Here is a 12,912-nt window from a genome sequence, read left to right on the forward strand (position 1 = left end):
TCAAAATAGCAATGATCAACAAGAAACACCTCATATACCACTATATATAAGAAACCTGCTGCACCATTTGGAAAGTAAGTCAGAATTTACTAGGGCTGATAAAAATATTGAATGTCTCAAGGAAATTTGCATCTTTGTTTGACATTTAAATTTGTTTTTATGATATAATTTGTAATTAATTCATTCCCATATTTTATTTGCTTTTGGCAAGTTTAAATATTGTGCAAACTCTTAGATTTGTAATTTGTGAGCTTATATTTGATAATGGCACCTTGAATGAAGAAGTACATAATTGCCGTTTCTTTCTTGACATGAATGGCTTCATCTGAAGGGAAGATCAAGTTCAATAAGCTATAAAGTGGATCTGAGAATGTATTTCAATGATGGGCCAGAACATTCACTTTTTATCTGTTCCTTTCTATCGTAGAGTATTAAAACCAGAGCAAATAAATAGCTCAAAAATAAAGTGGAAGCACTTCTGCTCTATGTGGGTATATTTAGCTTCTGGGGGTTGGGATTCTTCAACACATTTAATATTGAATACCTGAGAAGTAGTTTTCAAAGTATGGTCTGCAAACTTATCAACACCAACATCATCTGGGAACTTGGAAATGCACATTCTCATGTCCCATCACGGATCTACGGAATGCATAGCCTGGGCTTTCACAAGCCCTCCAGGAGATTCTGATGTCATTGAGGTTCCACAGCCACTGCTCTGACACTTTGCTGTTCAGTGCAGTCCATGGAGCAACAGGAGCACCTGGACCCTTGTGAGAACCTCAGAGTGTTGGCACCAGAACGTGCCACTTAAGAAGCCACCCGGCCGGGCACTGCAGCTCACGCCTGTAATCCCAGCACTTTGGGAGGCCGAGGCGGGCGGATCACGAGGTCAAGAGATCAAGACCATCCTGGCCAACATGATGAAACCCTGTTTCTACTAAAAATACAAAAATTCACTGGGCGTGGTGGCATGCACCTGTAGTCCCCACTACTCCTGTGGCTGAGGCAGAAGAATCACTTGAACCCGGGAGGTGGAGGTTGTGGTGAGCCGAGATCATGCCACTGCACTCCAGCCTGGCTACAGAGCAAGACTCCATCAAAAAAAAAAAAACAAAAAAACAAACAAAAAAAAACCCCGCCCAGGTGATTCTGATGCATATTAACGTCCGAGAGCCACTGTTCTAAAATTTTAAGACTTAGAGTGAGGAACTTACCAGTGAGAGGGTATCCTTTACTCAGAGGCATTCTGGAAGCTAGGAAAGTGGAACTCAGTGTATGCTTACTGTTTGGACATCCCTCTCAGTTACCTCTGGAATTAAAAGGAGGGAAGTGATGCTTAAACTTCTGGTTGCCACGATAAAAAATATATAAGGGCCCACTGTGTCTGCATTATGGGATGGAAAGCAGAGCCACTATATGAAAGAGCTATTATCTGGGTAATAAATTGTATATATATACACACTTACACATACATATATATAATTTCCCACAGTGATCTAGACATATTAGGTCAAAACATAGCTTTCAAGTCCAACTTTTTTTTTTTGTGGAACTTGCAATTTTCTAATTCACTTTTCATGTACAAGCAATGCTAAGATATTTTGGGGATCTTTTTCTCTTAGGTTGTTTTTTACCTTGAATCTAATTTTCTGCAGTATGAATTTTTCCAGAAGTCTTTTTACTAGTGGTAGAAGTTGCAAACTTTTGAGGCTATCCTTCCATCCTATAGGGTGATTGTTCTGGTGTCAAGGCATCAGTGAGACAAAGCTTTCTGTGGAGATGGTGAAGTTCGCCTCTTTCCAAGGGTTCGGCACTATTTTATATCTACTAGTGGTGAACCCAGGGATCTGGGAGGAAGAACAGTAGCTGACCAAGTACAACCTTCTTTGTAAAAATATTTTTAGCGTGGAGACACATGAGAATTAAAGGATTTTTAAAAAAATCCTTTTGAAATCTTTACACAACATGCCCCCACCCCGTATGTAAATGGGACTGTCACTCCTGTGTTTGTCCACAGCTAGAGTTCCAGATGAACCAGTGTAGTGTGCAATGACAGGAACAGCTGACTCATTAGTAGAGAGCAGTGAAAGGTAATTAACCCTGGGAAAAGTACAGCTGCCGTGCGGGCTGTTCCTTTCTGTAGGATCTGATTAGAAATTAGTGTTAAACCACTGATTCTTTTTTTTTTTTTTTTTCCCAGAAAAGATTGTCATTGATAATTCACTTTCACTCTCAGGTGTGTCCCTAGAAAAGGTTCTCAAATGTACTTATGAACAAAAGGCCTCAAATCTAAAAAGCATTTTCTGATAACAGTAGACACCTGTTTTTCTCATTAAGGCAGAGTTCTTTCAAATGAATATTGTTTAACTATTGAAGATCGGTAATACCTTAACCCATATTCTAATAGTCAGCATGGAAATTACTTGAAAGGATTGTTTTATACAGTTAATAAGCTGTAGATAAATGCCATTTAATTATGTTTTCTTTTTGTTTTTCTTTCCATTTTTCCTCCTCCGATGCTTTTCCTCAGGAGTGATGGAAACTCTCCAGTTCAGATCCAGTAGCTTTTAGGGAAGGTAAGTAAAATCTATTTAAAAATAAACTTTTCCCCCAAAGAAAAAGAATCTCCAACTTTTCAACATCCATCAAAAACCTGAGAAGTTAAGGAACTTCATTTTAGAGGACCAGAAAAGATGCTTGCTTTGGTTATTGTTGGTATCCTCATGGTAATTTGGGTTATATTCATATAGATTTTTGAGGAGTGTTTATACCTGCTCATCCTGATTCATGACTTCATATGTCTGATATTAGGGGCATTAATATGTAAGACATTCAGAATTAACATGTATGATTTAAAAATGTGGTAGACAGGATAAGGTACCCTCCCCCCAAAATATCCATGAAATCCCGGAAATCCGTGAATATGTTATCTTGAATGACAAAAGGGATGTGATTTAATGAAGACCTTTGAGATTATCCTGTTTATCTAAAAAAGGCCAACTAATCACATGGTCCTTCAGAAAAAGGCCAAGGAATGAGCTGGGGAGATGAGATGTGAGTGGGACTCAACATTACCCAGCATTGCTGGCATTGAAAATGGAGGAAGCAGGCCATTCACCGAAAAAGGAGTGGGCTATGGAAGCTGGGAATGGCTCTTCTCAAGAAAACAGGGAACTCAGTCCTACGACAGCAAGGAACTGGATTCCACCAACAGCCCAATGAGTGAGGAAATGCATTCTCCCTTGGAACCTCCAGAATGGAGTGTAGCTGAACTTGGTTTTAGTCTGGTGAGACCATACCAGACTTTGGACCTCTAAAACTATAACACCTTTCTGCCTTTTTAAGCCATCAAATTTGTAAAAATTTGTTACAGCAGCAATAGAAAACTAATACATAAAATAAGCCCCCAATAGATGGGACATGTTTTGCAGCTGGCAATCTAAATCCTATAAGTAAATTCCTGTATTTGAGTAAAGAGAAAATGTTCTTGAGAGGCTAAGATTGGTAGTCTGTAAGAATTGGAATATTGATTTTGTCAATTAGAATGATGGTTATTGCCAACTCAGAGAGTTCTGTTTTCTACTTTGTGACACCCTCCTTCCCCAGAAATTCTTTATATGAAATATTTGTAAATGCAGTACCTGTGTCACCCAAGGTACAAATGAGTACACGCTTTATTGGACTTTTTAGTGAGTCCACGTTTACCTGAGCATGGCTGAGTGGAATGGAACATTGAGGGACAGAAGGCCAGGTCTCTGCTGCAGAGACCTGACAGTCAAAGAATGCCGAGCCTAGTGTTTGAAAGCAGATGGTGGCCATGTGAATCCTGGTTCTACCTCTTTCTACCTGTGTGAACCCCGGGTAAGGTGGTGAGCTCAATTTCCTTCCCTTTTCTCATATGTAACATCAATAATACTTCACCATAGACATGCTAAGATGACTAAGTAAGAAAGCACATACAAATTCTCACAAGAATGCCTATCACGCTGTGAGTTTGGTAAAGGTGAGGTGTATTTATTTAGAAAATACTGTGTTGCCTCATCATTTTGATTAAAAAAATAAATTGGTTTTGTCTTTACTTATGGTGAGTGCCATTTTCTCTCCCATACAAAAGTCATCAGTATGAATATATGAACATACATTGCTTAAAATAAATGTAGGTGCACAATAGTCAGGCCAGTCTGGAAACTATAAGTGAGAAAAGTGAAGTCTAAGAACTAGGGACTGTGTTATAGTTTAAATGAGTTGAAGATCTTCCTATATAGTTTTCTTTCCAAATCTGGAAAAATATGACTATTATTTCTATTTTACATTTAACTTTTATTCCTGCAAAAGGATCCATTTAAATCATAAGCCATAACTTTTCACGTAAATGAGATAAAAGTAGATATTTGAAAAAATCTGACCATAAAATCTATTACACTTCACACTTGCTCTCCTTTGCATGTTGGGAGCTGATGTTTTCAACATAAAAGAAGAAAAAATTGTAAATTCTTCTTAACTGGCATGGCAATCAAACAGATAAAATCTATACTATTCCAGATGCTAAAATGTCTGGGTTGTTTTGTATTGAAATCCAATTAACAATTATCTCAAGCATCTGAAAAGTGTTATTTTTCACTTATTTCAATTCAATTCAATAATAGTGTATTGAGCACCTATTTTGGCCACAAAATTATGTTACATCAAAAGGTCAACAATAGAGCCCTTTGCTTCCATGAACCCACCAGCCCAGGGAAGGGAAACTGGACCTAGACAAGCTAATATCAGGCAGAACATCGTCATCAAGATGAGAGTGCCATCAAAACACTATTGGAATACAGAATTCTGGGTGATGCTGTCAACCACAATATGAATGACAAATCACATTTCAGCAGACAGATCTTGCAGTTCTGACGCTAAAGGAAAAAGTTCCTTTGAAACGTAGAAATGAAATCATCAAATTCAAAACATTTCATTTTAGGTATCTAATTTGACCATCAATTCTCTGACCCTCTTGTAACTATATAAAAATATGGCTTTAATTCATTGTTTAACAAAGCCAAGAACAATTTCAACCATTGGTGTCCTTTCAATTGGTCTTTGGGGACATTGCTTTATCCTAGTCATAGTTCTCTGAATCTCTCTAGGGATGAATTTTTCAGGAATCATCATCTTCTGGAAGCTTTTCCAGTCTGGTCTAAGTCTGTGTTCCCATTGTTCCTTCTGCCTCCCTCTGTAATAATACCTTGCACATAATATCAGAATATTCAACTTCCTGGTTTGAACTCTTGAGAACAAGAATTGTGCTTTACGTATCCTTTTATGCCCACTGTCTAGCATGGCAATCTGTAGATTTCTTCTCAATATGTGTGTACTGAACAAATAATGAGTAAATTCTTAGGAGAATAATACTCGTATTTTTTAAAAATCTGTATTAAATTAAACACTGTAGTGAGAATAAAATCCAAGGATCATTCTGCAAAAATCCAGTGCCCCATTGACCTCCACAATTGAGTTGTGTCATTTGCTTTGCAAATTTCAGTATATTCTCCCATTCCATATTTCATAGTCAGATAACAAAGATAAATAACTATATTTTATCTTAATTCAAAGGTACAAAATATGAGGAAGATTTTTTGAAAAACAAACAGTTACTGTTGGGAAAAATAGCAGAATTTTTGAAAAAATTCTAAAGAACCTCTTAAAGATAGATAAGGAAAATGGAAAATGTCTAAAGCTATCAAGTACATTGTGTAATAATCTATATAATGAAATAGCTTAAATAGAGAAAATTCCCTTTACATAATAAAAAGCTTTATTTGTGAATCAACAAGTGCTCTTTGAACTTTATTAAAAATGTTTTGACATTATCAGGTTGTTTAGTATAGATTTACTGAAAATAGCACATTTAGTTGCCACACAAGCCTTGAAGTTAAGTGGTTAGTTTAATAAAACAGAGTTTCCATAGTTACCACAGGAAAACAGAGAATAACTTTTATTTCTTTGGAAGCCAGGAAGGGGCTTTAGAGAAAAGATTAAGCAAACAGACCCAGGCAGGTTCATTATGTGGAGCTTCGTACCTGATTGGTTTTTTAAAAGAGGAAACTTAATATTACAGAAAATTAAAATTTTCCCACTAAAATCTACGGAAGCACATTAAGAAGTGTGAACATTTCCTTTCTCTAGGTGTTTCCAAGTAGATTCTGGGTTACAGGGAAAGCTAGTTTAATCCAGCATCTCTGTGAGATGCGTTTTTTGCTCATAGTATTTTGTTAATAAACCTTGTAAACAAGTGGTTAAAAATGCCACCCCAAAGACAGCAATGCATTGCTCTGCTTGACGAATCAAGCAATCTTAGATCTAACTTTACTATTCATGGTCAACGTTTTGTTGAAAGGCCTGATGGAAGGGAAATTGAAATCCATGCTAGTGAAGATGTCGCCTTGTGCCAGCTTCATTGTTTTCTCAGTTTAGCATGGAGATGTGCTCTCTCTGAGTGTTAATGGAGGTCACTGTTGCTCTGTCCTTTGCTGCATCTAACCCAAGGAGTTCTTCACAGTTGACTGTTGAGAAACAAAATGATGTGGTTTCTAGTATCTCACCTTCAGCTCGCCAGCCTTTAAAGCAGCAGTGATTAACAGGACTTTTACAAAGTTTCTATGTAGTTACAAGGACAGTTTCAATCTTCTGTCATTTTTTTGCATTAGCTATGATTATGCTTTTACCACAAAAATGCATTTGTTTTAAAGGTAACAATACAGACTGGGAGAATAGCTTATGTTTCATCTATATTTATCAGCACTCACTGTACATTTGTGTCTTCATTACCAGGAAATATTAAGGGACATTGTGCCATCTATTCCTGTTTACAGTTTATTATGCAGAGATAGGAAACACTTAGCATGTAAAATGAATGTAGAAATTATTCCTGGATAGAAACACGGACATTTCCCACTCGTTGGCTCTTTCTCCTCCATCACCGGATCAGAGTGTAATTGTCAGTAATCAGGCCTGCTTGCTGCTGATAAAACCACTCTGAATGCTAGCAGCCTTCTTTGTGTGATGACTCAATTATTCCAGAAGTGCCTCATCAAATCTGCCCCATCAGCTGGGCTAATAAATAAGGAGAAGAAACTGGCCCCCCAAAGCAAATTATAAATCCATTTGCATTAACCATTTCGCTGGTCCATGATCTAGGCAGAAATAAGCATGGCAGATTGTGTTAAGCTTATTTGAATATGTTTATAATGTTTACAGCATGCAACTTTTTTTTCCCACAAGGTGTTAGAATTATCAGTCATGAATGGCATCTAAATGCAGTTATGTTAATTACAGCAAGGCTTTAAGTATCTTTGAGGGCTATTTTGTTACTTAAATCAGGTGAAAGTTAAATCATCTTGCAGAGAGAAATATAGGTCTTGCATAAGTTATAGGAATTGCTTCAGAGCTTAAGGAGAAGAGATCTATGTTTTATTTTTACAGGGACTGGAAGGACAAATACAAACACTGTTATGCGTACTAGTGTAAGTGCAATTACTTCATATCTATCACAGTGAGAACCGGAAGTTATTGTGATGCTCTGACTTTAACAATCTGCAAAAGCAAAAATTGCGTTTTTCTGAGAGCCTATGAGAGTTGCTATAGCATTCCCTGTACTGAAAATTCTTTGAAAGGTTCTTAAGGCAGAGATTTCAAAAAGCTGGGCAAACTGGTAAAAATCATTTAAATTAATCCACAGAAATTGTGTGCATTGACAAATTTTATTCTTTTAAAATGACAAGCTATACTGAATAACAAGAAGTTTTGTGTGTATATTTACAGCAATCACTCGGGGAGGCAAAAAATGTTAAAAGGTGATCAAGAAAAGTAGTCTGTTTGCTAATATCAAATAATTCATCTTGTTGAATATGCAACGATTTAAAATCTGAGACATCCTCCCTAAAAGTAAGCGAGATACCATTGACCCACTTTGCCATGGGAGCTGTTTATCCCGCAGAGTGATTCCAGTTTTGCTGAAGCTCTTGTTTCTACTCCTGCTGTGATCAGGGGCCTAATTCTGGGCTGGTGGTAAAAATGAAGTTTATGGCCAACAAAGAGTGTTTGTCTTTGCCTAAACATCTTAAATGAAGTTTAGTGCTTATCTTCATTTGCTCCAGCCAACGAAGCATATGCCCTAATATCAACCTGGAAAGCTAGGCAGAAGAAAGTCATTTTTGATGGCATAAATATAAAGTGGAAAAGGCTTACATAATTTTTGTTCATCAACTTCTAAATATATAATCTCTTGCTATGTTGAAAATACCAATTCTGCAGCTGATTGATTAGGAACTCCAAAATAAAGGGTTTAAGTTTTCATTAGAAATTTAATGGAGCAATATGGGTTATACAAACTTGACTATAACTTAAAGTATCATACTGACTAATATAAAACTAAAGCTAGAAACTTGGGACTGTAAAGAACTTGTCTTAACATTCAAAAAACTGAGCCAGGCAAGGTTAATCCCTCTTTTTCATCATTCCAACTAACAAATAATTGGTGAAGATATTAACGTTAGAAGAGTGATTAAGAGCTCAATCTATTGTAAATTGTGAAGATATGGCCTCAAGGGATAGCAATACTAAGGTAAATGTGCTAAAATTTTTATGTTTACTTATTAAAAAAAAACAAATCTCAGAGTGGTCTTTGGAGTCTGTATCAACATTCTGAACTTCTGAGAGGATGCTGTGGTTTATATCAGAACCACAGAATGTTCTGGTTCCCGTGGTATGCAAGTTCCAAAATGAAATTGGTGATGCTGATGACCTTGTATTAGTTACTATAGTACAAGGCTATGCATGCTACATACATTTCATATTAAACTCATTTGCTGTTTCAACAAAGTTTTCCCTTTGACTTTAGTTCTGAGGACTTAAAAAAAAATTACATCCTTTGGAACCATAAGTAAATTTTTTTTTTTTTGAGACAGAGTCTCACTCTGTTGCTCAGGATGGAGTATAGCGGTGCGATCTTGGCTCATTGCAACCTCTGTCTCCTGGGCTCAAGTGATTCTTGTGTCTCAGCCTCTCAAGTAGCTGGGATTACAGGTGTGCACCACCACACTTGGCTAATTTTTGTATTTTTCATAGAGACGGCGTTTCACCATGTTGGCCAGGCTGGTCTCGAACTCCTGGCCTCATGTGATCCACCTGCCTCAGCCTCCCAAAGTGCTGGGATTACAGGTGTGAGCCACCACACCTGGCCAAGGACCCATAAATAAATCTATGATTGTCTACTTTGGGGATACAATTAACATGTATATCATTATCAGTTTAGGTCATTCATTCTACCTGAAAAAATATAATCTGATATACTCTATTTTTGAAGAAAGTAACACATCAGACTCATTACCTTGTAGCACAGGTTTAAAGAATTGTCTTTCTCAGAAGTAGTACTCACCCATTAAGCAGCCATAAAGGACTGAGAGTCCCTAATTATTGGCAGATAGTAAAGTGGACAAATGTAGTCCTTCGTGATGACTTCATTTAACAAGCGAAGCCATGTCATCATCAGAGAGCACACTTAAGAATTGGGTAGCCCATTAGGTTACTAACACCTTGCTTGTCCTATTGTTTCCTTTTTTAAGATTCCTTTTTCATTAAAAAATGAGTTTCAATGCAGAAGTATTCATCTAAGCAGGCGGGGGCTGAAACTAACAGTTACAAGTTCTGAGAGCTTGATCAAGATTCTAAGTCTTAGGTTAACTGCCTTCAAAAATATGTATACTGCATGAATATTTTGGTAAGGCCTTAACTCTCATAACGTACTTAAGATCAAACTCAAAAAAGTATGGCAGTTAAGACAAATGGTTTTTTAAAGGTATCTCCTTGATCTAACAGTGCACATGCAGGGGCTAGAGGGATCCGATGTCAGTGGCAGATTCCTTTTGGTATCTGCCAAGGGTGTGCTTCCAAACAGCAGGTGGGTGGAGTTATTAATGATAGACACATGGATGGAGAGCCTCTGCAGGGCTCCTCATTCCCATTTGTATTTTGGTGTGCTTAGACTTCATGAGCTCTATTGTGTCAAATCATATTTCTAAACTTATATTTTGTCAGTGCCCTCTGTGCACTTCTCCAAGCCGATCTCAGCTGTGCTGCCTTCACTCTCTTCCCCAGGGAGGGGAGCCACGGCAGATGGGGTTAGGGCAGAGGGCTGATGCATCTGACAGCAAACGGCCGGGCTGTTGAGTGGAAGCTGTGAGCGTCAGGAAGCTACTTTTCCCCTGAGAACCAACTAACCACTGAAGAAAGTTGAAAATGAGCCCTTTGAGAAATGCTATTAAAAGTAGTAAAAAATTGCAATTGTGCAGATGATGTGCTGCTGTGTGCTTATTCGAATGCTAATGAGTTTGACATTAGGGAACTCAGAGGCTTTACAGCTACTCCCTTATGTGATTCAGTTCTTTATTGGCAATCTTTGAGAAAATAAATGGAAAATGTATTGCTAATAAATACATAACACGATAGGGTATTAGACAAAAAGCCATTACTTTCAGGATTTAGAAAGAGCTTTGTTTGTCAGTGTGACTGTTTTCCAGGATCTTTTGTTTTAGGTTAGTGTATGGCAAACAAAGGGGAATAGGCAGGTGGAAAGCTTCAGAACTCTTTCTGAACTGAGGGTGCAATAGAATAGGCCAAAAACATTTGGAGAGAAAGCCATTTTTTTTTTAGTTGCAATCAAACACGAACTAAGAATTCCCAAGCTCCTGTGCTACTTTTCAATTCTCACATCATGTGCAGTAATCTGCTCTATCACTTGAGAATTTTGTCTCCATTTTTCCACAGGAACTATAGTTGCTGACTTGAGTTGAAGAAGCATCTACTTAATGTCTGGTCAAATCCTACAAGAAATACAGAAATCTATGATTAAAAAGCTGAGCACTTTGATATACTGCAAAGGGTAGAGAAGGCAGGACGGCAGAAATCTTCTGCAAGGAAGGTTGGTGACTTGTGTTTTAAAACATCAGAACTGCCAGACATAAACATTTTAATTGTGCATGGATATACATGGTATTTGTATAAATTGGTTCCTGTAGTACGTTGAGTGCACCACACTGAATTTCAAAGTTTTCTCTCAAGGGCCAAATGGCCTGATGAAAACTGATTCTGTGCTCATCCCCAGGACCAAATAGAGGTGAGGCAGCTCTGTGTATGATGACTGAACACAGAGTAAACCAAGGGCAAATCGTTTCATTGGACAAAAAGTTAAAGCATTAGCAAAAGGATTAGTATCATGTTATGATGGTCTCTTTAAAAAGAACCCTAAGTAACAAACGAATACATTTTGGATCTGCCTTTTGTGACCGCTTGAGTATAGTACATTCCAAATCTTTTCTAAACTTTTTATTTTGGTGGTTAAAAATAAAAATAATAGTAATGATCATTGAGAGTCCCTCTTATCGAACTTCCCAACTAAATTGAAGAAGTAATACAGAGATAAGTAGATGGATAGATAGATAGATAGTTTGGTAATAAAGACAAAAATAAATTTGGCTTACCTTAAAAAATAAAAAACAATTTTTCCCATTGATACATAGTATAAGAATTGTCATTCTATTTGTCCTCTAGTACAACCAAACTATAGATAAGTGTCAACACTTTGTTGATTGTTCACTTAAGTGTTTATTGCTGCTCTTCTATTTATTCGTCCAGCCTGATATATTTTTCTTGTTTGATTTCTTATCTCAATAGAATGAATTTCAGGATTTATCACTAAATCAGACAAAGTCATTTATTTAGTACCCCTGACACAGCAGGGCAAACTGAGTTGGCATACAAGTTACCTGGAGAAAAAGAGAGGTAAGGCGACATTTTTATTTATTAAAAAGTAGAACACGTTGAAAGAAAGTGAATTCAATCAAAGAATTTATATGAAAGCTCTCCTCTACAACAGATCTTTCTCTGTGGATTTGCTTACAAATTTATTGTTAGTGCTGAATTTAGAATTGTGATTTTTTTCAGAAGCACAGCTATTTAATATTTTAAAATATTAAATAGGCAAAGTCCTCTGAGCCTACAGCCCTTTTCATATTGATTGGTATGTGTTATTTGTTCACACATGTTTGCCTTTAAAGAAAGTTTCTATGTTAAAATGTTTTTCGAAATCCAGTTTACATTCATTTGTGTTAGAAATTAGTTTGTTTATGGATTAAGAGTAAATAAGCGAGATTTTTAAAAGCACAATGTTTTAAAAAGTACTGTGGATGACTTCTGGAGTGAATTTATGCAAACACTAAAAAGTAAGGAATTGGATTATTCTTCAGAGAAATCTATTTCAAATGATCTATCCCTATATGAAGGAGCTTGATTTCTAACATTGACATATTTTGCAACAGATGCATCTCAAAATATCAGCAAGAAAAAAATTTTAAAGGCCCTTTTAGTGTGTTACTTGCCCCGAGTTATCTTTAAACTGGGCATATTAAAAATATATATCAAAAAACAAACCGTCTTCTAAAACATAAAGCTGGAGATTGTCCCCTAATGTCACAAAGCTGTGACTCTGAGGCCGTGGTACGGCGACTAATAGAAATCCTTGGCACAAGTTGGTTACCTAAGGGAATAATAGGACTATTTGCTGGAGTCGTTTGGCAAAAAGACACCAACACATGGCTTTGGTTTATATTCAGCATTGCCAGTTGCACAAAGTTGCAGGATGAAGTCTACACCAGCAGTGACAACTCAGAAATCAGGGAGAATGAAAACCAACCATTCACCTTACGATGCTACCCAAGCTTGTTTCAGGTCTCAGATTTCTTTACGGCAGTGCATTTCTTTTTTTTTTTTTTTTTTGAGACAGAGTCTTACTCTGTCGCCCAGGCTGAAGTGCAGTGGTGCCATCTCAGCTCACTGCTAGCTCCACCTCCCGGGTTCACGCCATTCTCCTGCCTC

The 12,912-nt window shown here is 37.1% G+C and overlaps 1 protein-coding gene across 3 annotated transcripts in view; it reads left to right on the top strand.

Moving 5' to 3' along the window:
- Positions 1-2,530: 2,530 nt before the first annotated feature.
- Positions 2,531-12,912, top strand: part of ST18 (ST18 C2H2C-type zinc finger transcription factor) — a 122,258-nt gene continuing 111,876 nt past the window's right edge. For 2 of the 3 annotated variants that reach the window (XM_050801790.1, XM_050801787.1), the window contains exons 1-3: positions 2,531-2,576; positions 10,807-10,960; positions 11,713-11,820. The gene's annotated coding sequence lies outside the window, so the exon portion shown is untranslated. Of the gene's footprint in view, positions 2,577-10,806; positions 10,961-11,712; positions 11,821-12,912 lie in introns of those variants that run through there. The other variant, XM_050801788.1, reaches the window with a different exon arrangement.

The sequence above is a fragment of the Macaca thibetana genome, chromosome 8, assembly GCF_024542745.1.
Source record: "Macaca thibetana thibetana isolate TM-01 chromosome 8, ASM2454274v1, whole genome shotgun sequence".
Classification (NCBI taxonomy): Eukaryota; Metazoa; Chordata; class Mammalia; order Primates; family Cercopithecidae; genus Macaca; species Macaca thibetana.